The 26,921-nt window shown below is 41.9% G+C and overlaps 1 protein-coding gene across 20 annotated transcripts in view; it reads left to right on the plus strand.

Annotated features, from left to right (window-relative positions):
• The window catches only part of FGGY (FGGY carbohydrate kinase domain containing), a 327,883-nt gene that overhangs the window by 26,528 nt on the left and 274,434 nt on the right, over nt 1–26,921 (plus strand). For 8 of the 20 annotated variants that reach the window (XR_012588583.1, XR_012588584.1, XM_074596621.1 and 5 more), the window contains exons 2-4: nt 4,950–5,085; nt 6,810–6,922; nt 13,623–13,694. The gene's annotated coding sequence lies outside the window, so the exon portion shown is untranslated. Of the gene's footprint in view, nt 1–4,949; nt 5,086–6,809; nt 6,923–13,357; nt 13,464–13,622; nt 13,695–26,921 lie in introns of all 20 variants that reach the window. The other 12 variants (XM_074596631.1, XM_074596622.1, XM_074596613.1 and 9 more) reach the window with 2 other exon arrangements.

The raw sequence follows: 26,921 nt of genomic DNA on the forward strand, positions 1-26,921 counted from the left end.
GCCGCCGAGGCCTCGCCCTCGCCCGCCTTCACAGCCGGCTCTAGCGGGGAGCCCCGCCGGGCGGGAAGGGCGGCCCGGCTCCCAGGGCGCTCAGCCGGCCTCCGGCAGGGCTGAGGAGCCCCCGTGGGCCGCCTCCTCCCCGTCCAGCCCCGCGGGTGATGCGGGTTTCGTCCGATACCGCCCCGTCGCTGTGGGGGTGTACGCGAGGGCACGGCTTTGGCGTTACGGCGATCGGGGATGTCAATTCCCGGTCTCAGAAACGCGCCAGGGTAACAGCGGGGGGAAATAAAACCTGACGGGAAAAAGCCTGGTTCCTGATGGGGTTCTCTAAACTCGTCCTCCAAGGGGAGGGGACAGCGACGGCCTAATTTTAGAAAGAGTGCCCTAGTATTACTGTGAAAGTACAGGTTAGTCGGGAGGGAAAATAAAGGCTGGAGTTGAAGGACTCTAGCCGAGGAGAAAACTCTGCGGGCATGTTCACCTCACGGCAGCAGATAAGCGATCTCTGGTTCGCTGTAAATGCCCTATGCTGAACGTGGCAGGCATCAGTATAGTACATATCTCTAATAAACGGGTGTGCCCTACTGCCTGGTTTCATCTTCCTTACCTTCTCCCTCCTCACCTTGCCATGCACTCACCCTCTCTCTGGGGGGTGTGAATTTGTGAATGCTAATGGGCAGCTACCTCTGGAGTAAAGTGCAGCAGCTATTTAAGGGCAGATGGTGACAATACGGAGCAGGGCAGGGGTGGACTGTTGGATCGTGTTGCTGACAGTGCAACAAGTGCTCCTTATGCTTGCAACACAAAGCTGTTACCTGCTGTTGTAGGGTGGTCCAGCTTTTTAATGTCAGTGAAGAACTTGGTCTGTCAGGTTAAATCACTTTTTACAATACGTGAAGCTGACAAACATGTCTAGGTTTGAAAATAACACTTTCAAATTCTCCAGTGCTATTTTTTCCTAGATGTAATGACATAATTACCAGTTACAGTATAGGAAGCAACAATGAAGCAAACAAACACAAGCATCTATGAAAGAAAAGTGAAGGTCTAACTCCCCTGTTTGAAGTTGTTAATTTTTTTCTTCCTTGTTTCCCCTGGTGTTCCCACCTGACTTCAGCTACGATATTCATTTGACCACATGGTGGGCACTGGTGTTACTTTATATGCTCACTGGAATTAGGCAAATAATAAATGCACTTCCTTGTACATTTGTGTGAGCGGTCTGTGGCACAAAATATGAAGTTTTGGCTGGAAAGTGGGGGCTCACTGCGTGCTGTTGGTATACACACAACCTTCACGCAGGCAGCATTGGTCTTTGTTGCATATAGCTCAAACTACTCGCGCTTCAGCTTGTATCTTCAGCTGCAAATAGTTTTGCCAAACATCAGTAAGTTACTGCATATTCATAAGAAAATCTCTGAAATCCATTAATGCAGTGAATGCTACAAGCAGTTGTTTAATTCCTTTTTAATCTTTACATACAAGGTAAATAAAGGCCAGTGACCGACTCTTCTGGCACGTGAACCAAGGGACATCAAATGAAACTGGCAGGTTTGGAATAAATGAGAGAAATGTTTTCACAGTATTGTAGTTAAGTTGTGGAACTCCTTGGCAAGAGTGCTGTGTGGACTGAGGGGTTTTAAAGCGATTAGATGAATTCACAGAAGAGGAATCACTTAAGGGCTGAGTGCAGTGCATCTCTGGCTCTGGAAACCCCAAAGCTGCAGATGGCTTGTGCCTGGGAGAGCATCCCGAGGCAAAACTGCTGTGCCCTGGTTTTCTGTGCTTCTGCAGGTATCCACTCTTGGCTCCTGTCAGAGATAGGGTATCCAGTCAGACCTGATGTGGCTGTCCTTGCTGCGTTAGAACTCCCCTGAGATAGTCCATAAATGATCTGTCTCTATTGTGTCAGCGTGCCGTTTCGATGTTTATAAAGGGCTTGTCTATGCAAGGAAGAAATTCTGGAGAAATGTAAGATATGAATTTTAAGTAGTTTGCTGTGTGGAGGTTTTTATTGTGAAATAAGAATTATTTTTTAAATTCAGCTAAAAAGTTTTTTTTTTCTGGTTTCTGTTACATAGGAAGTGATGCAAATAATTTGCTTTAGTCACTTTTCTGTATAGACAAATAAGACTAATTAAGTTTGTTCTGATTAATTGTTGATATATTTAATTTGTTAGAGTTTTCTTGTTTTGTTTTATCTTTTTGGTTTTGTTTTTTTTTTCCTGCATGTTTCTTTTGTCCTAGAAAGCCAAGTTCAGACTACAAGGAACATGGTTAGTGTAGCTCTAACATGTTTGTAGAAGCTAAAAAACTCTGCTTTTATAGTCTGTCGACTGATATCAATGCAAGTTCTTCAGTAGCTTCAGTGAGTGTTGGATTGGGCTGGAGATATTAACTCAAAGTCATTTAATTTAATTTAATTTCTTTTTTTCCTTTTTTTAATCCCCCACCCATTTTAGTTTTCTACTTCCTTCCTTTTACAGAGGTGGAGTTTCAGGACTAGACATTCCAGTTTGCCAAAGACGTGTTGCTACTGAGGCCTGTAGCTATGGGGGACACCCATCAGTCCACTCATTATGTTAATTGCTACTCACTTAGAGGTTATTTGGTTGAGGCTGGCAATAGACAGTCAAGCTGGTCATAAACGTTGTGCATAGCAGGAGAGCTCTGAAATCAAAGACAAATGCTCTTTGCCTCTCCAAGGGGATTTTCTACCTAATTCGGGACTGACTGGTGAGCGGGCATTTACAGAGGTCTCAGTTTAGATTTCAGCCGAGTGCCCCAAGTTCACCACCTGAGACTCGCAGAGTGCCACAGATCAGAAGTGGGCCCCGGGAACAGAGAGACAGTGATCCTTTGTGGCCATTAGCCAAAGAGCTGGGAATTTTGGTGACTATGCCCTGATTTATTAAACAGCTATTACTTTAGGGCTTTTTCCCCCTTTCCTGATGTCCTTAAGTAAATATTCCTTTAGTAGTATGAAAGAACACTTACTGACCCATTTATAAACCATAGCCATTTACATGTCTCAATAAACTAGCTTGTGGGTAGGAGTTGGAAATGAACTGCACATCTCTGTTGCTGGGAGAGGCAGATGCTTTGAGCAGCAGTAATGCAGATTTTGATTTATAAAGTTCTCTAATCAATCAATACAAGACTGACTGAGGCAATCAGATAATCTGAATAATTAAATGGCTTTTCAGGGATAAATTAAAATTTCTTATACATACCACATCTGTCTAAATTATATTTGGTGTCCAGGAAAAAATGGGTTCATTGTTTTGTTTCATTCCTGTATCACAAATGCTTTTGGCTTATTTCTAGACCATTTGAAAAAAAAAAAAAAAAGGATAAATGACAGTTTCTGCTCTTTTATATTGGGAACAGTAATCATAGAAAGAAAATGCCTGTTTCCATGCAGTTTTTCTTTAAACTTAGATATGTTATACCATCTCACTTTTTACCCTCATCAGAGATGTTTCCACAACCTTTTTACTATATAGACAATTATTTTAATATGTAGAATTTTTAATATATTTCTTTTTTTACTCCCTGCTTTCAAATGTGATATCCTGCTTCATGTCTGCATGAAGTGAATAAGCGTGGGAATTACTGGATCTTCTCATACTGCTTTCCACTTGCTTAAGGAATTAAAATAGAGCAGGTTTCCCTAACTGAGGGAGGCAAAAGTTTGAAGAGTCAGAAGAAGCAAGTATTTTTCTTTTATTTACTACATCAGGGTATAGTAAAAGAAGCTGGGAGTGAGCCGGCACAAGGCTCCTTAGGCTAAATGGAAGTAAAATAATTCACAAATGCTACTGATCCCAGTTCCTCCTCCGTTCCTCAAGGTGTGTTTTTGTGGTCGATTCAAGTCCACCTAAGTCTGTGCCACGGCAGAGGTGTGGCAAAGAGGCGCCACCTCTGCTTTTGCTCTTTGCCCCCAGTAGGGCTCATGTGGCCAGGCAGAGATCCAGGAACTGAATCTGGCTGAAAGCTGAGCTGGAATAATAAAAAAATAAATATTTGAGGAGACAAGGGAATGCATAGGCTGGGGGAAGAATAGGATTCACATCTTGAAGTGAAGGACCCTGGAACCAGATCTATATAAGACCAAAAGCTTGTCTTCGGCTAGTCTTAGTTTGCACATGAAAAATGCTTCTCAGAACTATAGGCACTTGTAAGTGAATATCGTGTCCATCTCCTCCACCCTCAATTAGTCATCGCATAACCAAGCTATACGCGTTTAGTCCTTTTCATCTTTCTTCTTGTCAAGCCCTTTAGCCTGACCCCCTCACCTACTCATCCCACCAATCATTTTAATTAATCTCTGAATTTCTTTGAAACTACTAGTTTGTGGAATGGAGGAAGATGAGTAGGTTAGAGAGACAAGATTGTGAATGATGGAGGTGGGGCAAAGTTAGGAGACTTTGCAAGACCTGTTGGGTTACCTCTGGGGCAGGACGGCAACACTGTAAACACAGAAAGACTGCAGAAGTAAGGGAGGAACCACCAAAAACATTTTCCATTTTCTTAAGAATGCTGTCTGAGCAATTCAAACCCTGGATGTTTGTGTGCAGCCACATATGAATGAAAGATTTGATATGATTGATAGGATGATCTTCTCTTTACCCAATGGTTGGTTATACCAGATTTCTCACTATTATTTTCCCATTCCCAGCTAGCTTTATAGAGGATTTCAGTGGTCAGTGCAAGTGCTCAGAAATATATTTTCCAATAAGTTATGAACTATGTAATTTTTTTTATTTAAACAAGTCTATGTATTGTATAATTTTTGATCAAAAACCTGACCAAATAAAAGCTAACTACACTGTCTAGAGATGAGTCTGAAAGGAACCCTGGGGCCTTGCTTCCCATGCGTTTTAGGGTGTTATGAATCTAAATATCACCCCGTTAATGCCTCTGTGTTTGTTATTTCTATACCATAGCATGACCCGTGCTCCGAGAAATAGAGAACTGGGCAAAGTTCCCATCCTGTGGAGCTTACAGTCGGAAAAATCCTCTACACAGAAACAAGGCTGGCAGAATAGCAGTTGATCCGCAGTGGGAGTCCGAAGAGTGAAGGTAAGCAGTTGAGGAGGCACTGGAGAACGGGTGGCATATGGGAAGCAGACGGCTGCGCTCAGCATTGTGAGCTGGCAGCATGAAAAAATTTACCATACAAATAGGAGAATACTAATGCTGAGTGGTGGGGAGGCAGATGAACACCTTTGAAAAGATACTTACTGTGTTTGGTAACAAAGGTCCCGCTGGAAGCATGCATTTGTTCAGACATTACTAAGGTGTGGTTTCACTGTGGAGAACTGAAGTTATCCTTTGGCATTCTGATGTTTCAATAAACACATATTAAAGGAAGTAGTGGCAACAAAATGCATTGATTGGTGATTGACAATTATGAATGAAAGCCTCAGAATAACTGGATTTAACCATTCAGAGCCCTTGGTAAAGTAGCTCAGTTTTGATTAGGGTCTCAGAACAGATACAAAATGCTTGGATTTTTAATTAATAAATGATCTGGCATCCTGTCAAAGTTGACACCTCGCTCTGTCTTAGCAGCTGTTGGAACAGTAGGCTCCTGGCAACCTGGGATAAAGCAGTGCTTGCAACAGGAGAAGGAAAGGAAGCGAGTCTGCATGAGACCAAAAATGCCTCGTGTAAAGCACCACGGAGCTTAGGGATTTCCAGTGAGCAATCAAGCTTTCCTCCTCTGTGCCATGGGTTCAGGCTTGGGCACGGACAGTGAGTTTCTGTTACTGAATGTCACCAGTGGCTGGTGGCTGACAGATGTAAGGACACCTGTCTGAATTCGAGTAATGTTTCTGACAGTAGAAGCAACAAACAGAGAAAGCGATGAACAGTGAAAGTAGGTCCTGCAGGGTGCTCCTTCCCAGGGATTATAGTGGCGGAGCCTGTGGGGAAGTTTACAGAGTGCCTGCTCATGTAATTCAAATAGAAACATTCACTCTGGATGACAGTCATTTGTGTCGGAGTCACGGTGTGGGAGCAGTTAGGGTTGCCAAATAGCCAAGGAAGGCATTGTAGGAAGGAAAGGGCATGGCCTGGGTAGGGCAATACCTGAAAGCACAAGCAGAGTTAAAGACTTCGGTTTTGGAGAAGATTTTACTAAACTGCTACTCTTCCTCAATCCCATCTGATTAATAATAAACAACCCGATCTATGATCGCAACTGACATATCACACAGCGAGTGACTGCGTAGCTGCTGCCCGCTGGTCTGGGCAGCCCTGTCCCCTCACAGGATGAAAATGTCCTGGTCTGTTCACAGCAGCCCCTTAAGACTTCCATAGGAGAACCTGGATACTCAAAACCCTCAAAATTGCTGTTCTTTCCTCTTTTCTTCAGTAAAAATTGCCAACACTGCAGTGTCTATATGTTCCCTTGTTTCATAAGGAAGCAGAGATGGAAAATTTAGTCTAGAATCAGCATTGATTCCTACCTGAGATCTTGTTTTTTAAAATGGGTTCAGGAGCACTACTCGCATATTCACATATGTGCTAGAGGAAGTACCGCATGAACAGCCGGCAGTGCATTTGGCAGGCGCGTTGATCAGCTCACAGGACTGTTTACGCAGTCTGTTGAGAACATATGAAACACATAAAAAGCCATAACATTTGAATATATTAGAAACAAGTTCATGACATCAAGGAAAATTTTTAGGATAAAAGGACAATAATAAAGAAAAGGCCTAAGGGCTGTGATGGCTGCTAATTGAAATTCGGATTTTTTTTAAATTTTGCTCTTTTTCTATTATTTTTTTTTTTTTTTTTAGGGAGCACAACTAGAAAGACATTCCAAAAATCGCTGTATGGCATTTTGAGATCTGGGTACCAGCTGCAGTTTTGCAGGGGCTTCTGTTCAGCTAAGAATGGGCTGTGGACTCAGGTAAGTCCTGTGAGAGAGGTTAAGCAGATGTGTTGTAAGAGCTAATGGTACAACATAGCCTTGTTCTATATAAGCATGTTTTGTGCTGATGTTTTCCAGCTATTGCGTTCCTCACAGTCAGTATAGGAAAAGGTGTGTGGCTGGCAAATCTGCAAGCCCGGACAAAGCAGTTCTGGGTGTGGATGCTTACAGCCTATTGCCAGGTGCTTCAAATAGGCATTTATGTCAAAGATCTGAGGTCAATTCAATGATAGCCAATTTCAGCCCTAGATGATTACATAAATATTAATTTCACATTGTGTATTTCACATTTAGTTACTGGTCTGGAAAGTATCTACCTTACCCTGTAGCAGTAGTGGTGGGGAACATATATCCCTTCAAGACAACCAAGAGAATGTACAAAGTAAAGCAAAAATTTGTTAACCTCTTTAATGTAACCTCATGAGTTTAATGAGAAGTAATCTTATTTTCTGTATACCAGCAGAGGAAAACAGAACAGAATAAACTCAAATGGGATAGAACTGGATCTTTCCTGGTTTTACCTTCTTGCTGAATGACCTGTAATCACTTTTTGCATTTCTGTGGCTTGGTTTCCCTGCCTGTAAAATGGGCATAATGAGACTGAAGTTCTGGTAAAGTATGCAGATCTATGGGGAACAAATGCTGTACAAGTGGTATGAACTATTTTTATTAAAAAAAAAATCATTAAGGAAAAAGGTACGGAAAAGGAATGGAATTTCATCTGGAAGAAGATCTAGGATTAATTTATTAGTATAAAATATTTGTTACTGCTCTCATTTGCTTTTAGGATATCAACCATTTACATTTTTATTGGTTCATCAGCCTTGTAATGTGTTTTGAATCTCAGCCAGGACTGTGTAGAGCATATACTTTACTGTGAGGGTGGTGAGGCACTGGAACAGGTTGCCCAGGGAAGTTGTCAATGCCCCATCCCTGGAGGTGTTCAAGACCAGGCTGGATGAGGCTCTGAGCAGCCTGGTCTAGTGGAAAGTGTCCCTGCCAGGGCAGGGGGGGTGGAACTAGATGATCTTCGAGGTCCCTTCCAACCCAAACCATTCTGTGATTCTGTGATATACTGGCACCTAGATTTATGCCATTTTCACTCTCTGGTCACTCTCTGACATTTTGACCAAATATCTTCCAGTTGCTGTGTCCCTGCTTTTTTTTTGGAGGGGTTTAGTTGGTTTTGGGTTTTTTTTTTCTTTACATTCAGAGTCTCTGCTGCGAGAGGCTCTGACAGTGGTTTGGAGCTGTTAATGTCAAAAGTGCTGTGTAGGAGGAATTACTACATGTCAGATTCCCAGAAGGGGGAAGCTGAGGCACAGCGACAAGCACCTCTCCAGAATCACACAGATAGTTTCTTTGAAGAAAAAGCCTTGATACTTAGTCCAAAACTTTGTCAAGAAGATAATCATGTGAAACATGGGAACTCCTTGCATTATACACCCCTTGGGGAAGAGGGTGAGTGCAATAACTGCTCCCTCCTCGCAGGAGTAGGTATTGCTAGTCCCGGGGAGGTGAAGCTTACAGCCCCCTTGGACGCTTCCACCCGGTAAATCTGCACCTAAGCTTTCTTGCCTGCATTTACAGGGATGTTAAGTTTTAAAATGCTACGCATATAGCAATTATTTTTAAGGAAAACTAAGGAGTGCTTTTCAGCAGATGTAAATCAGCACAATTTAGGATGTCGCTAGTTCCCCAAGTGCTTTCGGCCGGCACTGCTGACAAAAGAGGCCGTCCTGCCCTCTTCCTGCTCCCACGCTGTCCCCTCCCTTGCGCTGACACAGCCATGAGGTGAAGTGTGTTGGGAAATACATCCCGTTCACATCTATCCCAGCAAAAAACCTGAATGTCTGGGGAGAGAGGCATTTGCTTCTTTTCAGGGTGTCACCAGCATATCCTGGATTAAAGTCCTCATGGAACCACCTCGTTAGGGCAATTCACTGGTCTCCATGAAAGCCAGGGGTGTCGCTAGTTTGTCCCAACAGCTTCTGGCTAAAAGAGAATTGTGCTGCAGCTGGAAACTCAATCAAGTGAGTTTCAAAACATTTCATTCATATGTGGTCCTCAGTTGATTCTTAATACACCTTTACTATAGCCCGTAGTGCTTCATAAGCCTGTCAACATTGCAGTCGAACAAAGGCTGGTCTCAAGACTTTGTGTTGTGTAAATAAACCTTGTGCCTAGCAGGGTGTCACTGAATTAATGTAAAGCCTGAAAAGGGGAGGGCGTGGGAGCAGCATGCCAGTGTTAACATTCTGTTTTCTGCGCAGGATTGCAACAGGATTGCAACAGCCCAGCCTATCTGAGCCGCTGCACGTACCGTAAACATGTCTCTGCACTTGAATTTGATATGGGTGGTGATAGAACAATATACCTTTCTGGGAAGTGGTAATGGACAGCAAGATTTTGTTTTAAGGAAATTCCAAATAAACAATAGCAGTTTTCTTCTTAGAGTGCTGATGCTTCCCAGGTGGCCCACCAGCCAGCCAAACAAAGGAAATATATATGGCAGCATTCGCTCAAGGGTTAAAGTTTCAGGGTAAGGAGGGGGAATGTCAAAAATCCTACACACTTTTATAGTTACGCTTATATCTTTGTGGTAGCTCTGACTCCTTTTTTTCTTTTACTCTCACAGATCAGCAATCAGGGGACAATTGACAGGAATAACCCCTTGCTAAAAATATACAACTGTTTTTGAAACAAACAGCATTTCATATGCAAAGCTGTCTGGTAAAGTGCATGCCCAGGGTGCTTTTTCAGTCCTCATGGGAAGTTTTACAAAGAGCAAGCTACCTTTTAGCAAGCGCTTTTCTGTTAGTTTCAAAATCCTCTGTTGCTTTTTTCTAGAGTGATTTTCCCACAAAAGGTGATACAAACCATGCGAAAAGTCTCAGTAGAGCTTACCGCTCCCCCTGCCCCCTTCTCTCCGTCCCTCCTCCCCCAAACACGGGGAGCTCTCAAAAATATTTTAGTATCCTGGAGATTAAAAACAGTGTCTTTAATTTGTATTTGTCTTCTAATAGCTCTGACTTTCACCGCCTTGTCCTCCCCTTTATTGGGAGTACATGTGTGAGCACTCCCTCTAATGTTGTTTATACGCTCGCTGTCAGGTTCAATAAGCAGTTTCTTAGCAGGGCACCTTCCCACGTGAAGGAAATGTTTCCAGTTCTTGTCTTAGCTCCTGCTTCCTCCATGTGCAGTGTCTTGACAAGGCACAGCAGAGAAAACAGAAATGAGTATCGGTCATATCTGTAAATCTTAGCTGATAAATGGAAATTAACTCCAGAACCTCATGAAATCTACTGGCAACTTAGATGTAGGGCAGCTGTTTACGGGGCATTTTATAGGTGTTCCAGTTATGTGAGTTTTGCACAGTGCCTATTTTAAGTTTAGGCATTTTATTAATAGTGGATCTGGAAAATTTTAGAACTGTAGTACGCCAGTGCATCGCTTAGGTAACACTGAAAAGAATGTGGTAATCTGTTTAAGGATGTAAATAGGGATATTGCTAAAGAGAATCGAGATAAAATGTAAATGTGAATAATTGCTGCTAAGACAAAGAAAAATTGGCAAGCAGCCGGATAGAAATTAGAAATGTAACTAGTTTTATACCACGGGTACTAAATCATACTGGTGGAATCTCAGGTCTAGTCAAGTGAACGGCAAAGCCACTGCTAACCTGTAGGACCAAGGATTTCCCCTTCATGAATGGGAATAGATAAGTAAAATTTCCCAGAGCAGAAAAACATGTTATAGAAGTGGCCAGATTTTCAGCTTTGAAGTAGAAGAGATACTTTCATTTTCAGTATCTCCATTAGAGCTTCTTTTTTTTCAAGGCCAGGAGTGTTAACTCTTGTGTCTGAGCCAAAATTCCAACCTAAGCAGAATGTACTCATCTAAATTTCCCTTTTGGTTTCATTTGGACAAGGTATTCTTTGGTGTAGTGTTGCTGTGTACTGTTACAGCAGTTGCCGTGTTGGGAGCTTCGGAAGGTGCCCGCATGGAAGAGGTTACATAAAAACTAGACCATTGTAAGCTCAGAGAAACCCGTGAGTGTGGTGGTTAAAAAGAGAAAACAATTAGGGAAAACACATCAAAGAGTCTCAGTCAGAGTCCGAAAAGGAAAAATACTGATTATATTTGTTTTGATTTTGTCTTACATGAAGTAAAAGATGTGTGGTGTGTCCTGGGTCGCCACCCCTAAGGGGTGTGTACTCAAAGACAACAGAATCAGACTCCAAGACTTCGGTGTGGTTTATTTTGGTTGCGGGGCTGGGAAGATAAGATATAATTGTACCATATACATAATGGTGCTATCAATCTGATAGATTATCCTTCCCGTACACCCCTGACCACCTTGCCTACCCTCTGCCTGCTAATCTGTTTCTAGCAGGTTAACTCCTCGCTTTCTGACCTTTCAAGAAACTTTCAACTATGATTTTTAAAACAGTCACAAAAATGTTTTTCCTTCCTCAAATGTGCAATTCTTCTCTCCGATGAAGGCAGTCAGAGGCGTGAAATGGGTAACATTGATTGCTAAAGTTGGTGCGCAAGTTCAGGTTCAATAAATTGTGAACCTTAGGGGCTAAAAATTGTTTAGAATTCCATTCTGGGTCTGGGAATAAGAGTAGACATTTATTGATAGTCCTGTTGTTCACACTCCACCAGATACTAATACTGTTATTTTAGAACAACGTTAAATTCTTTTTTTAAAGTTTGTTAGACTTGGTCTGCCCTGGGAACCATGTTAAAAAAGGTTTGAACTAATAAAATATGCAAAATGTGGTTTTAGGGCTCTCCTTTAATGTGGAAAGGGGAAGAAAGGTTTTAGTCAGTTACAGCAAATCCAGTAAGGGAACTGTTTACTTAATGCTCTCACAGTTATTTTTTCAGTGTGCCTTTCCAGAGCTTTTCAACTGGGTTTAGTTCATGTCGACTAGCGTATCAAATAATGTTTTCTACTGATAGGTATTTTTCAGTCGGTACTCTGACTTCATTCGTTACAGTCATTTTCTGTCTGGCACGCTGGTATAGTAGATCCCAAAAAGCTACAGGAAAAGAAATGAACAGGACTTTGTAAATGGGGGAATATAAAATATAATCCGTATAGACTTAGAATTTAGGTAGGAACATTGCATCTGAGTTTGTTTTCCCCTGAAAATATCTAGCATATATAAATTGACCTGTCAGTAAGAATATTACAGATTCTTGTTTGATATGGCTTGTATGCATTATATGGCTTTTACTTGAAAATCCTAGGAAAATGGAAGGCAACAAAGCCTTTATACAGTCCTACTGAGAATGTCATCTCTCTTCCCAAGTCCACGTAGTGCTTGTGTGTAACATAAAGGCACATCCAATAGGTGCGTGTATCTGAAATGGCAGAAAAAGGGCCACTTTCGTCCCAGGAGTTCCAGTCCTTCCCTGGCTGCCTCATGTTGATGATCGTTTTAGAACTTTTTTTTCACCTCAGGAAAGACACTGGCAATAGCGCGTATTATTTTCCTTCATCAACAAAAATAGATCATAAAAAATGCAAGGTATAGGAACATGCTGTGTTTGTGGCAGTTAAGTGATACATTGACTTTCCTGGTTATGCATATTTGGCTTTGGCCTTTTAGAGCCTTCCCGAGTTTGGGTCCAAGCCGCTTAAGAAATTGTCTTGTACTTTATGCTTTTGCCTGTAAACAAGAAGTTGCTTGGAACAAAACGTTGTAGGTGAAAGATCCTTGCATTTTCCTTATATCCTTCTGCCATCTTGATTTGGTGACATGCTGTAAAATCCACTTGTTCTCCTGGCTCATTTGGAACTCTGGAGAGCGGTAGATGAATGAGCCAACCATGAGAAACAGAATGGAGAATGTTTGTAGACAGCAACACTTTCCTTCAGACCTTAAAGGCTAAGAGAATTTTTTCTTTGTCTGGGATGACCTGCTCTTGTGCATCAGGTAGATTGACTTTTTGTCCAGATCAGGAGTCTAATCTTTTTTCCCTTCTTAAAAGGAATATAAAAAAGTCACTCTCTTTATATTAACAGTGGGCCTAGATTCATTTAGTTTTTATCTGATCCTCACAAAACATCCAATCTGTTTGCAAAACTAATAGAAGTGTAACGACAAGAGCAGCAGTGGCAAATACCCTTTTTTTCTTCCTCCTTAATATCAAAGCTAAAAATGTGGTCTTGATTTATGTGCAGGATTACCAATTCATATACTGTTAAAGCTATGTAATAATACATCTAAAGCCTAGCACAGTTTATAAACACATAAAACATATGTAACAATAGTTATTTATGCTGAATCTTTTCTTTTTTCCCCTGTATACTCTGTATACTTTGTTACTTAGGGCACTAATGCTGCATTCATGTAAGCAGCAAACTATGGCATTTATCTTAATTTTATTTCTTCCAAGTCACAGCAACATGCTGGAACGAAAGCCATTGTCTATAGAAAACCTTCTGAAGTCTTTTAAGGGCATCCATCTGGATAGACTTTGTGGTTACAGAAGGGCTGATGCTGTAAGTATTCATTCCGCTTAATGGTCTCATTCATTTTTATTTACACTCTTTGCAGGTTGCACAGAGTCTCAGTTTGAGTAAGAATTTCAGAATGCATGCTGAATTCAAGAATTACAGGCATATCTTAAATTAAAACAAAGTTTCTATATCTGTCTTTAGGATGCTTAATCAAAGCGGTGGCTCAGAAGTAGACTGTTCAGTCTCCAGCGAAGCAGATGAGAAATGCAATTGGTAAGCGCTGTTAAAAACCAGGTGCATAAGTTTGAAAATGTTGATCCAAATCACATTATTATAAGTAGTAGGGAAATGTCACGACTTACTGAGATTAAACAAAGACCTGCTTAGAATCTTGTGACTTCAGCTCATAAATGGATTTCATCACTCGTTACAGCTGCATAAACAAATGCATGTGGTATATATACATGTTTTGTTTTTGGAAGTTGTTGTTTTTAAAATCCCCTCAGAGTTTTTTTAATTGCTCCTAATGAGCCAGCGTTCCCTAGTTCTGGAGCGATGCCTCATATACCTGAGCAGCATAGCACAGTCATTGCTTTTAAGGGAATAGTTTGCCTGTTTTTCTCCCTTTCTGGCAGCTGAACTGCTTTGGCAAGCAAGTTAATTTAAAGGAGAAATTTACAATATGAAACCTGGTGTCAAAACATTTATTCCTTTTATGAAAGTAGTCTTACCCTAGTGCTCCTTTGGAGCTATAGAAATGTCATCTCAGACCAAGCAACAATTGGAGAAAACCCTACGCAATGTCTGAGCTCGTACTGAATGAGGTTGTCACGTATCTAGATATTTTTTCAGTTGTTTAATGTAATTTTTCATGTTGTGTGTGGCCTCGTTTCTCCTGATGGGCGTCTCAGAAGGAATCCTAGAATTGTATGCTCTGTGATTATCCATGGGTAATTAGTACTTCTCCCATGTTTTCTTGACAATATGTTGCAAGTGGGATGTGTCAAGATTAATCGAAATTTTGGTCTTCCTGCTGCGATTATTACCTGAAGGCACTAACAATGGCAGTAGTTTGTGATGTAGTGCAGACACTTGTCTGTGGATTTAAAAAGTGGTACAGATCAAAACTACCAAGCAATTCTCCTATCTCTAGGTTACAAGTTGCTGCCTCCAGTTAAACCTGTACTATTCAGCATCTCAAGGCAGGCAGTTATCAAAGTTTAACCTCAAAAAACTAAGCTGGCAAAATAAGATGTATGGGTAATTCCTTGAATTGCAATATGCCATTTCATATTCAGGGATGCTTGTTCCTGGATGGGTAGTATTTCATTTTCATGTTACAGTGTAAAATTTTTTTTAACCATATCTAAAGGAAAATGACTTTTTTTTTTTTTCCAAAGAAAAATATGCAAGGACAGTCCATTTTTGTGGCCATTTTCTGAGAAAGATTTAAAAATGGATATTATTGGGAAAAAATGGTACTTTTTTTCCTCTTTTACTCACAGCCTCCTCTTTTTACTTCTAAAGACCAGAGTCAGGAAAGTAAAAAGGGCAACGATATGGGATAGTTCATGGTCAAGGGTGCTCACCCATATATCCTATATAGATGGATTTGGCCTGAAGTGGTTTAGTTTGTTTTGCTCCCTAGAGAAATAAAACAGGTCATAAAAAGAAATGTAACTTAAACTGAATGAAACTAATGGAACTAAAATCTTTTTGCTTTTCTGTCAAGCAGTCTTAATTTTTAGGCAGCTGGGGGGGAATCTTAATCATGTGTGTTCTTAAAGCTTGCTTAAGCTAATTGCTGTGTTTCTGAGGCTTTGAGTGTCCTGCCCCTTCTGTTAAAGTCTTCAGGAAATCCAGTTGCTCATCACCTCTGAAAACCTGCCCTCTCATGTAGGTAGCTAAAAAGATGTCTGACATTAGAGACTCGCGCTCCAAAATGTTGTCTTGAATGCCTTAAAAATGTCACATTAAAATCAAGTACGGTTCACCCACAAACCATCTGCCTTTACAGATCTGAAAACGAACTTTCTAATTAATTAAGCTTCTCTGCTTCCTAATAATGCTTATTTGAAACGCTCACAGGCTGGAGACGGCGGGGCTGTCGATCTGCACTGAGCAGGAGTGTGGCCGTGGCCAAGGGTCCCCCTGGCCGGAGGTGGGCCAAGCCTTTCCGGGGAGCCCTGCCTGACCTTACCTTGCTGTGCAGGCTGCGCAGCTCCCAGTACAGGGCTGGGGAAATACCTGGCTTTCTCCTTATAAGGCCAGCGAGCTGCTGTGGGAGCCCCGTTCCTGCCCCAGCGCTTCCCGGCTCTGCTCAGCCACAGTCCTAAAAAGGCAGTTCCTTGCTCCCGCTTCCCACAGCTGAACTCCCCAGGGAGCACAGCCCTCCCAAGTCAGGCATTTTACTTACAAGGAGAGCCGGACTTAGGGGTTTTGCTGTTGCTTCTCAAGGAAGCCATTGTGTTTACAAGCACTGCTGGGGTTATCCTCTCATTTAAGTGAATAAGCAGTGAATAATGATAAGTGTAATAGAGTGCAGCGTCTGAGCCTGCAAGCCGCTCTGCGCAGGCACATTTCTGCGAGGGTATAGATCCCAGTAGGGTCCCACGTAGGGAAGGAGGTGCACCGTGTGAAGCAGTTCAGAGCTGTAGTCTTGAAAGCATATTAGGTTATGGTTTTATAATAGAAAGTACTCAGCAGCAATATGAGCTCAAAGCAATTCACGTCCTTTTTCCTCCCTCCCCTGGCTGCCATTCCTGCACTGCCTCTTTGCCTGTGCTTGCTCAGTTCTTTGTGGGGGCCATGCTGTGTTCTTGGTTTGGTCTGTTCTGAAAGCCAGAAGAGTTTTCTGCTCAGATTTACAGTGCGGCTTCACAAAAAGTTGTGCTAGCGTAACAGAGTGAGCGGTGGATAGGGAGGAGGGGGAAAAAAAGCTTAGTTATTAATGCCCCATGCTCTTCCTAACAGAAACCAAAGCTGCTGTAGTCTCTTCCTGAATAAAAACTCTTCAAATGCTGAATATTTTATTAGATATTTTTACAGGTTTAATTGAAAATTTCTGAAGGATCTGATTATTGGCTTATTTATTTCACATGCCAAGTTACAAGCTTAGTTACAGTCTGATAGATTTTTAAGGACAAGTTCTTTACTGGAGCCAGATTTTGGAAAGGCTTGAATATGCTAATTCAGAAGGGGTTTTACACGGGATTTTTTCTTTTTATTAAATCAACAAATCATCCTCGCTTAATTTGAAAAATTAAAGAGGAGTGTTTTTCAAGTTTAAGATGTGTGAAATTGTGGCAATGTGTAGTGCACTGACTGGTCACATACTCCTTTCAGAAAGAGGCTTAAAATACTTCTTTTCCGAGGGGGCTATTTGGGAAAGGTCCCTGGATAGTGAGCGTGGTCGTTCAAGCGTGTGAGACATTGGGGTGCAGCTCGCAGAGTTTGAACATACTGTACTCAGGCACAGCCGTTTGTCTCTTCAGAGCCACACGCTTCCTTAGTTTATCGGGCTGCTCCTGGCAATTCTGTTCAACCTTTGGACTTTATGGCCTCTCTCAGGATGTAGCATTGGTGCCCTAATATCTCTTCTCTTGTCTTTTGCCAAGTTTCCAGCAGGCAATGAGGCCGTGACAAGCAGGGTCACAGGTGTTGAAGGAAGTCAGCGGCACAAACAATTACTATTACAAAACCGGATTCCACGGTTACAAGGATGAAATACTTATTTTCTTTATGAATCTGTCATACCATCCCCATCTTCTCTTTTTCTGAGAGCATAAGGTGTTTTCTAGCTCATTTTTCTTTTGTACCAGTGTTAGGTGTGTGCCTGTGGATTTAGTAGGTGGAGTTAACAGTACTGATGGTATAGATTAAAAAAAAAAAAGAGAGAGAGAGAATGCCATGCACTCATTAAATGCATACTGTTAGCTGAGATCTGTTGTGTATTTTCTAATGTTTTTATGCTGCTGGTCCTTAAATATGCCTGTCATGTAAAACACCTTAAAACTCAAGTTATTCACATGTTTGAATGGTGGTAAAGGAGATATTTAGGAAGAAACAGAGATCAGACAATAAGGAAGAGGGTAATTACAGAGAAACGTTGCTCAGGCAATAAGGAAGAGGGTGATAGCAGCTCTGGTACGATGAGGCAGGAGTTGGCATGTCTGACCAACGGCTATGGAATTTGATAATTTAGGAGGAAAACCCATTTACAGCTATGGGTTTTGGACACTAAATATATCAGAGAACGTTTGACAAAATCCTGGTTGGCAAAGGGATGCTCCTGGCTCTGCCAAACAAGGTTGGGGGTAGTCAGAAAAGGTTGTCGTGGAACATGGGAAATACTGAGTAAAGAAATTCTTCCCCTTAGCATTTTTGGCTGGCTGCTGGTAGGGGTCCCAATGTAAACCGTGTGTCACATTTTGTGACCCAGAGCTTTGGAGGATGTATGTTGTTGGGAAGACAAACACATGAAATGATAATGGGAGGACTGCCAGAAGGAAAGTAGTTATTCTGAATTTAGAAGGTTCACTTTTTAAAGAGAAAAACAACTTTTCTGCAAACTGTCCTGTCTTCCGTACTGTATCATTAAAGCAGACTGAACTCTCAAGGTCTTTTAGAAATTTTAGAAAAATTTAGAATTTCTTTGACTGTTAGAAAAGTTCTTTTTATACACAAAGCACTTGAACGCACCCGAACTACAGTCAATCTGAATTAACAACCCCCATCTCGTGCTCCGTAGTGCCATTCTCAACCTGTGATTGTGTTGCTTTTCTTAGTCCAAAATGTGGCAGCTCTGCATGGGGCTCTCACTAGTCCTTGTTTATGTACAAATTTGTAGCAGAGCAACTCCGTCAGCTTTAGTGATGTTAATATTTTTTTATAGACTATTCCAACTGCGTTCCTGTGTCTGAACACAGTTATAGTGAAATCAAGGACATATTCTCCTGCCAGTATGTGAATTAAGTTGGATTGTAGAATCACATTTCAGAAAATATAAACCTACTGACTTTAGGAGGTTTCACTGCTTTTACCATACCGGTAGAGCAGTGAAAACTTGTGAATGTTTTGAAGGTGAAATGTAGAAAACTTGGGGCCCTTTCAGGTCATGGAAGTGGTCTGAAGTCCCACTGTCTAATGGTAACCCTGGTGTTAGCCCTGTGTGCAGTACAGTCCCAGCCCTTTGTTCATTCTCTAATCATCAATCTCCAGTTAGTTCAGTGAGACTTGTTGTGGAAAAAGGTGACTAAAGGTATCTGAATTTGCCCTTTAACCATATGAGGAATTCAATTACAATTCTGATAACGCGGGTTAAAGCACACTGTAGAACAAAAGGCTTTAGCAGGCTAATGTTGTTAAAACTGTGCATATTAAATGTCATCTGTGCTTATAAATGGGACCTTTATCAGAAAACGTCACTAAGAATCTAAGGAATCCTTAACGAATAGCTTATTACTTCCAGGGAAGGGCTTTGTAGGTAGTTTATATAAAACTAACATTTTAATGTTAGTGTATATTTGGTCAGTAAGCAAATACACTTTCATAGTTAATTTCGATGTAAACAGTACAAGCTCACGTGTTCTGAGCTGTCAATGTCATTGCCACTTGTGACAATCAAACTTAAAGAATTTAGAGAATCAACCATCACAGCTCAGCTTACTTGTTAGTGCTGTAAAATAGTATGTTGGAAATCAGAACAGAGTAGGTAGTACTGGGAAAAAAAATTATTGTTAATTGACTCCTGGTAGCCTGTGGATCATGTTCATTGATACTTGTAAGGCTGTTATAATTTCTTTGTCACAAATTTTAAATCCTTCTGTTTGAATACAAAACCCAAACTCTTCAATGCTTGCAATAGACATCGTAAAGGCAAATCGACTAGTTAAAGCCCTGAGTAACCTGGTCTGATCTCAAAGCTGACCATGCTTTGAGCAGGAGGTTGAACTAAATGTCCTTCTGAGGTCCCTTTCAACATGAATTACCCTACGATCTTGTGATTTGTAAAAACCATTACAACTATTTTTGAATCTCCTTGTTGGGGTATCATACTTTGAACCTTTTTGGGCTGGTTGCTTTTCAGAAAAGGCTCTCACGCTGAGCACTGTCACCTGCTTAACTCTAATCACACAGTCAGTCCCACTGAAGTGAATTGGTAAGAGATGTCATGTTATCCTTTAAACATGGTTACTCAACCAAGTGTGCCGCTTCGCACACAAGGTAGTGCTAGCCACAGGTCCAGGTGCTCAGTGTGTCACTGAAAACTAGACCACATGTATATTATCCACATTTTAAAAAGGTTACATTAAGAATATTTGATCTGGCCTGCCAAAAACTTAGCACTGTATGATTAGGCTTTTTTAAATATCATGGCTTCAGGATTCATTCAGGCTGGGAGGGAAAATATAATATGTCTTCTTCAGACATGTGAGATGTCTTCTCTCTGTTCTCCAGGTTATACAATTTATATGCCATTTGCATTGCAAAAGGCAAAGTAGTAAAATAGCGTCAGGGTGCTTAATACAACTCATGGGGCCTGAGTTTTTTTTCATGGGCCCCAAGAGCAACATTTGGTGATACTAAAGGAGCTTACCAAAAGGAAGGTGGCATTTTCTAGGGCTCTTATCACAGGTGGGTACAGCCCAGCTTTTAAAGGTACTAACCAGAAACACCTTAAAGTGCTGGGCTGTAAACTACAGCAGACCAGCCTCTGTTGTGCAAGCTGTTTGATTCTTGTGGTGAGGATGGGAACCTTAAAAATATGGTAGGGTAGAGAGCAGGAAATGGGAGCCATTACAGCTGTCCCAAGGGAAGTGGTTCCACTTGTGAATCATAGTCCTGGTTTCACCGTGCTGCATGGGAGTGGCGTCCTGTCCCAGGCGGATATTGCCGGCTTCTGGAGCCCAGCAGGTCTAACTGCCGCAGGGAGAAAAGGAGCAGGAGACTCGCAGTCCCACCGGCATCACTCCTCCGCAGCCTGCTAACCATCGTTTGGGCAGCTGGAGTAGGGGAGAATCAGGACGTGTCAAGGCCTGTATGCCGCATTAATTATGTGATATGGTCCATTGCTATTAAGAAGATGTCCAGAGAGTGTCAAGGACTGCAGTCCTTTACTGAAGGGTTTGACCGCGTGCCACATAGGCCTTGGGTTATCCCATGGAGAACAAAACCTACTGCTGTGTGAGACAGCTCAGGTTGCCAAGACTTGTTCTTTCCTCCCCCTCCATGAGTCACATGGTTCTGGCAGAGCCTGGAGCCCGTCTCACAGTGGCACAGGAACCTCCTGCCCTGGCTCGTGCTCCAGCCTATCCTAGAGGAAACCCCCTGTGTAGGCTTCTAGGCTCTCTCTTGCTGCACCGAAGAGCTGCCACACCCCAGTTTCTTCAGGCCTCCTTGTCAGGGCACCACTGGCTTACTCATAACGGATACAGACATCAAAACCAAGCAGTCCCTCCTCTGCTGTGTGGCTCCTAGAGGCTTTTTCAGTGCTGGAAGGAATATGCCCCTTCATTTTGTTCTGTCTAGTCCAATGCCTCCTACAGGAGCTGTTTCCATCCGTTCTCAGGAAGAGAAGGCAGAAATGAAACAGAACCTGGCAGTTGAGTGTTGCTGTTATTTGTCCTTCCTAAGCCCACTGATGAGGTAAATCCCCAAACCACTATTCATCCAAGGCTTGTGTGTGTTTTCTGTAGCAGTATTAGCAATGACTCTACCTTGGTACCACGAGTCCGCTATTTGCAGTTTGAGAGACAGTGAGTGTGCAAATGGATGATGTGGAGAAGGGACAGAGCTGTGTCTCCCACTTCTGTATCTTTCTGCGCCATCTCTGATATAAAGGTGCACAGAGTTGTACCACAGCTCGCTCAGCAATGAGCAGATCATTTAGAGGTTTCTATTGTTCATAAATCATGGCAGAGAGAAAGCTAACATCTGAGTGCCCAAGGCTTCTGGTAATCTTGTGGCTCACCAAAGACCTTCCGTCGCAGCCCTGATTCCTTGCTAAGAACTTGTCATCTTAATCACGGAGCTAGAGGTGCAGCAGCACCAATAAGTTTGGGAATGTAGCTCTTTGATATAAATTTGAGTTAATTTTATGATATTAGGAAGCTGATACAATAGAATTTTTGTATCATGAGATGTCTTTGCAGCAGCAAAGTCTGTCATTAAATCTTAATGGCAATCCAGGAAAGTGCTTGCCATTTTGGACAAAAGGTGGCACTTATCTAGTAAAGTTAACAAGGGAGTGAAACTCTCCAGCCCTGACAGGAGTGACCTAGGGCAGGTCTATTGGTCTTGTGTAGATGGACTTCAGCTTTGTCTGCTCATATGTCAAGATAGCCAGCTGTAAACTATTTCTATCAGAGAAGTTAAGTGCTTATGCTAACTTGTGGCCTGAAACAGTAACCCCTGCTGAAGGCCTGAGTTTATTAGGTCAATAATTAGCTTATTAGGCATACAGCTGTGCCTGAGCAGGTTTTTGAATTTCATGTTCCATCTGACTTACGTCCAGTGAGTTCAGTTTAGTTTGTAAAAGACAGTTCAGGTATACCGTGAAAGGGTTCTAAAAAGATTTGTTGAAGAAACAAAGCGGGAAACCTCACGTAGGAATTCTCAGGCTATGTGGGAGGGGAGAAGAAATGCGTGTTTCTTTTCCAGAGAAGTTAGGTTTAACTGAAGGGCCAGTAAAATTCATAGAAGGCAAGCTGGTCTGAAGGAGCTGTATGGTTCAGAAGAAAGTGCTTGCAACTGCCTGGATCCTGTACCCTCACAGAGGACCTAATATAACGCAGAGAGTCTATAGCTAGAGCTATAAGGAAGCTGAGACAAGGTAATCTGCACACAATGGATTTCTGGGTTTTCAAGAGAAGCTTTGGGCATAATTCTAAACTCACACTTGGTTTCCTTGCTGTATTTTAACTATCATATGGCCCACCAGGATTACACAGTGACCTGGGCTCATTCTCCAGCTGGGGTTACAGGGAAGAGTGTGTGCAAGTTACAGGGGAATCATCAGGGTCAACAGAAGGTCTCTGGATGAAATGACTGGACTCTAATTCTCAGGAAGGAGCACTGGAAAGAAGACAGTTTCTTTTAGGGACCTCTCATAATAGTTTCCCCAGTCAAATACCATTTTTACTTTAAAAACTGTGAAGAGTTTCTTCTGCTTTAGGGTAGACTGAAAGCAATTCAAAACACTGAGCATCCCTCAGTAACTGCCGTTTACTTAGACAGCTACAGCATCTTGGAAGTTGGTCCTTCACGTTAAAAGGGGGACACCCTTTAATTTCTGTATAATTAGACAGTCTTCCTAAATTCATGGTAGGGCTGCACAGTGTGTGGAATCAAACTATGTACCTGAACACAAAACCCACCAATCTTACAAGTTATTTTGTAGTTGTTATTCTATGTTTTTGTTAAAGACAAAATAGTCAGTATAGTCAGAAGGGGAAGTGAAATTGCTTACTACCAAGTTCTAGTTGTTATTTTTAATGTAACAGTACCCCATTCCTGGATGGAGAATACATATGAGGTGACAGGTGGACGCAGATGGAGCACTAGGAAACGGGGAGGTTAGGTCAGGCCACGGACACCAGGAACTGAACAAGAGCTAGGGCTAAGATTCCTAGTAAACCTTCAATTAGCTAGTCAAGCTAATGAAAGAGAGCCTTAACCCTAAAGACATCCTCTTCCTGGTGGCTACTTATACTCCTGAGTGCCAAGGCTTGTGGTCCTATGATCACAGATCTTCAACAGCAGCCTTAATGGAAGTAGTATATACAGGTCAGCTACCTACCCAATATCACCGGAGCTTTAGAGTGCACATGGGCTGAATTAGTATTTCTGATTAACCTCTGCTTTTTGTGCAAATGTCCCCAGGTGTTAATCCTTGTGCTAGTGTAATGAGCTGGAAAAGCTTTAGGTTGAAATCCAAGCAGCATCTTAAAAAACATCTCATGTTTTTGTCGTTGTCTTGACTGGCAGGCTGAACCCAACTTGGTCGGATTATTTTGCAAGTAAGAAACGTGCTCAGACTGACAGCTTGTACTTTGTGTTGTATCTTCCAAAAGAATTTTTACAGTCTGTAGTTATAAGCTTCAAAAATAGTATAGGTTTATAACTGAAAGACCGGCAGATGTTTAGCTGTTGTGGATAAAAGCAAGCCTTAAGTACAGCTATTAATTTCACATGCTGGTATCATGTAAAGCAGTGCTGAAGTCCGATGCATTATAGTTGGCTTTTAAGGATACTAGCACCCAAAGAAATTGTTTATATCTATCTTTCCTGCCTATTCTTTGTAACTCTTTGTAATGCTTCCAGGGACTACAATGATGTACTTAGATAGAAGAGCTGATCTACCGAAGCCTTACCCTAGAAATGAACTCCGCTAATCAACTGCTCATGACTCCAACAGATGTTTCTGGTTTTCAGACAATTGGAACCTCATGTTGTACTATATTTTTTAATTTTTTCTTTTCTTTTTGTACTAGCAGCAAATGCCCCATTACACATGTGAGCTTCAAAAACTTGTCACATGATACCAGGAACAAATTGTTAAGCCAGTCAGCAGAGTTCAGGTTTGAAGTGGTGGTCCACTGAAGGCACTGGGTCTTAGAAGCCGAAGGAGTGGTTTATGGAACAACCATGCTGTGGTTTTGTTGTAAATGCCAATATTCTATTTCAGCCTCTCGTATGAAATTTGGAAATGTCAGATGAACTCAGATCAGAACTCTTTTTCAAAGACTGAATCACTTTAGGATGTGGAGATAAAGTTAAGCGATGCTTTTGAGGATATGATTATTATACTTTTGAAACTGCAGAAACGGGATGAGAATTGTTTGTATGATGTTGTTATATAAGGACTTATCTCCTGTGGCAGGTCAAAATCGGTGACTTTTTGCACATAATGGAAATACAGATGTGAAGAATTTACTTTTTACTTTGATTTGTTTAGTCTGTTGCATGTAACTTACCATTCTATTTTTTTCTAATTGATAAGTGACCAATGAAACCTTGATCGATCAATATCTTTGTATGATTTGGGCAGAAGGAAAAATAACGTGGGTAGAAAGAATGATAGATTGTCACTCCATAAAGATGCAGCATACTCCACTGTCAACAAAATCAGAACTACTTAGTGGAAACAAAACACCTGTTAAAAGAGTACAATGGAACCATTACAAAGTGTAGGCACAGGAGACACCCTTCTCTGGAATTATAGCAACTCATTTGCAAACCATTTTTTCTGTTCCTAGTGAGCAATTCACCGTGAACTTCTCCTACCCACAGCTCACCCACACTGGATTGATTCAGGAGCCGTGGCAGAGCATGGCTAAATAGGCATGACCAAGAAGTTTATCAGTATTCACACTCCGCTAGCCAAGCAGGATCCTGACCAAATGTGGGATGCCATAACCTGAACTTGCTCCTTTCACCCTTTCCCAAAGTAAATATATTAACTCGCTACTGTTGCTGGCTTTGATTGTCATGATAAACACCAGTACAAAGAGCAAGTGCGAGTTGCAAGCTGTTTCATTAAATGAGTGGAAAAAGGTGAGAGTGAGGGTAGAGAGGGACACTGAATGCCTCTGCGGCCACTTTTAGGATACCAGGTACTTCTGAAACATTTCTCAGCCGATAAAGATTTAATCAGTTAAGAATTTGGACAATAATATGCATTGGGCATGTTCGTAGTTGTTTTCAAGATGGTGATATGTTATTTTCTTTGAACATCGCATTCCTTCCTGTTATTTTAAAGCCAAACTCTAACCTCCTGGTGCTGTTTGCATCTATTTCATGGAACTTGAACTTGGGTTAAAGGTCTGGCGTGCAGAAGGATCTCTGTCTGCATAAAGATGCTGTGAATGGGATTTCTTCTTTGCTGCTTGAGCTCTCTGAGTAGAGCAGAAGGGAACTGAGAAGCCCATAGAAGATGGGTAACAGAAAGCCAGTGGGTGATCCTCATTAGAACATGTGCACAGAGTGATGGGAGTGGGAGGAGGGGAATCATTAGAGGAAAGACTCATCTAAGCCAAGGGATGACAGGACTTCCAGACGAGCTTGATTAGAAGTGCTGAAGTTGGTTGACACAAGCCATGGAGAGAAAAGACAGAGTATGGATTTGAAATTTTGGCAAGTGCCTTTTGAAACGGAGAGAAGAATGATTTTGGTGGAATGAAGGAGCAGGAGGTGGCATCTGGCATGAACCTGGAGGAGGAGACATCCTGATGTTGTTGCAAGTGGTGAGCCCAGTGATCTTAGAAATAAAAGGAGGAGGTGGGAGATGAGGGACAGAGAGTGGGCAGTACTGAAAAAGGTAAAGCTGGGCAAGGGATGGATTTGAGTTCTTTTAAGTTAGCAGAAATTTAAACGAGCACAACTGTGTGCTGTAGGGAGAAAGAAAATATGCACTGGAGCAGAAGAAAAGATGTAAGGGTGAACAAAAAGAAAACAAGGTTGATTTGTGGATAAGTGGAGAGGCTGGCGGGAAAGCAGATAAGAGGTTTCTTTATGGGATGTGAGAGGGCCTTATTGGCAGAGAAGGAAAAGAACACATTGTGCATTATCAGTTTATCTCTTGGAAGTGGTAAGCAAGGTCCAATGCAGAGAGAGAAGTGGGGACAGAAGAAAGGGAGTATTTGGGCAGCAACAGTTTGAGCACTGGTCAAAGGAGCTGAAAAGACTGCTTAAGATCATGAATGTGGGTTACAGCTAAATTAGAGGTGAATTTCTAGGGGTAGAAAGGCGGCGGGACAGAAAGGGATGGAAAATCAGTCTTCGGGGGTAGACTTTCACCAGGAAATTTCCTCTGCAAAAGCAGAGAAGGCAAGTATGGGAAAAGAAAGAGAAAGATTAATGGAGAAGGATAAAACATGGAGAGAATCAAGCTTGATATGGGAAAGGGCAGATAAAAGCAGGGAGAAAGACAAGCTGGACAAGATTTCGCTAATGCTAATGGGAAAGGGCAGATGTAAGATCAGTGTCAAGCAATGCTGGAAGAGACTTAGGCAATGGCTAAACTTGGAAGCTCAGCAGCAGAGCGGTGGAAGGTACAAAGAGCTTTCATGAAGTCAGGCTGGTGTGTCAGAGCGCTGCTGCAGCTACTTCCTTCTGATGTGAGCAGAGAGAGGGATATCACTGTCACCCCTGTCAAGCCCCAGGATCTGGCTGAAGTGTGGCCTTCCTGCTCGTTGAATGCTGGGTGCCAACTGAGCAGACCTTCCCTCCTGCATTGTCTGTTCTGATAGGTTTAGTCTCATTTCTTCTCTCCATATAGGCAGTACTGCAGCACGCCTAAGAGACTACCTTTTAAAGCAGGTACTTCTCGGCGTAGCGTGCCAGTTGATCATAAAGCTGATGGAGAGCCTGCTGAAATAAATGCAAAGACTCCGACTGATGTCAGTAGTGTTGGTTCGCTATATATCTGATTAAAAATCACTTTTTCTTTGGCTGTGTTTTCAATCTCTCTCTTTCTCTCTCGCGCATTTAGGAAAGTTA

Source organism: Larus michahellis, chromosome 8, assembly GCF_964199755.1.
Source record: "Larus michahellis chromosome 8, bLarMic1.1, whole genome shotgun sequence".
Classification (NCBI taxonomy): Eukaryota; Metazoa; Chordata; class Aves; order Charadriiformes; family Laridae; genus Larus; species Larus michahellis.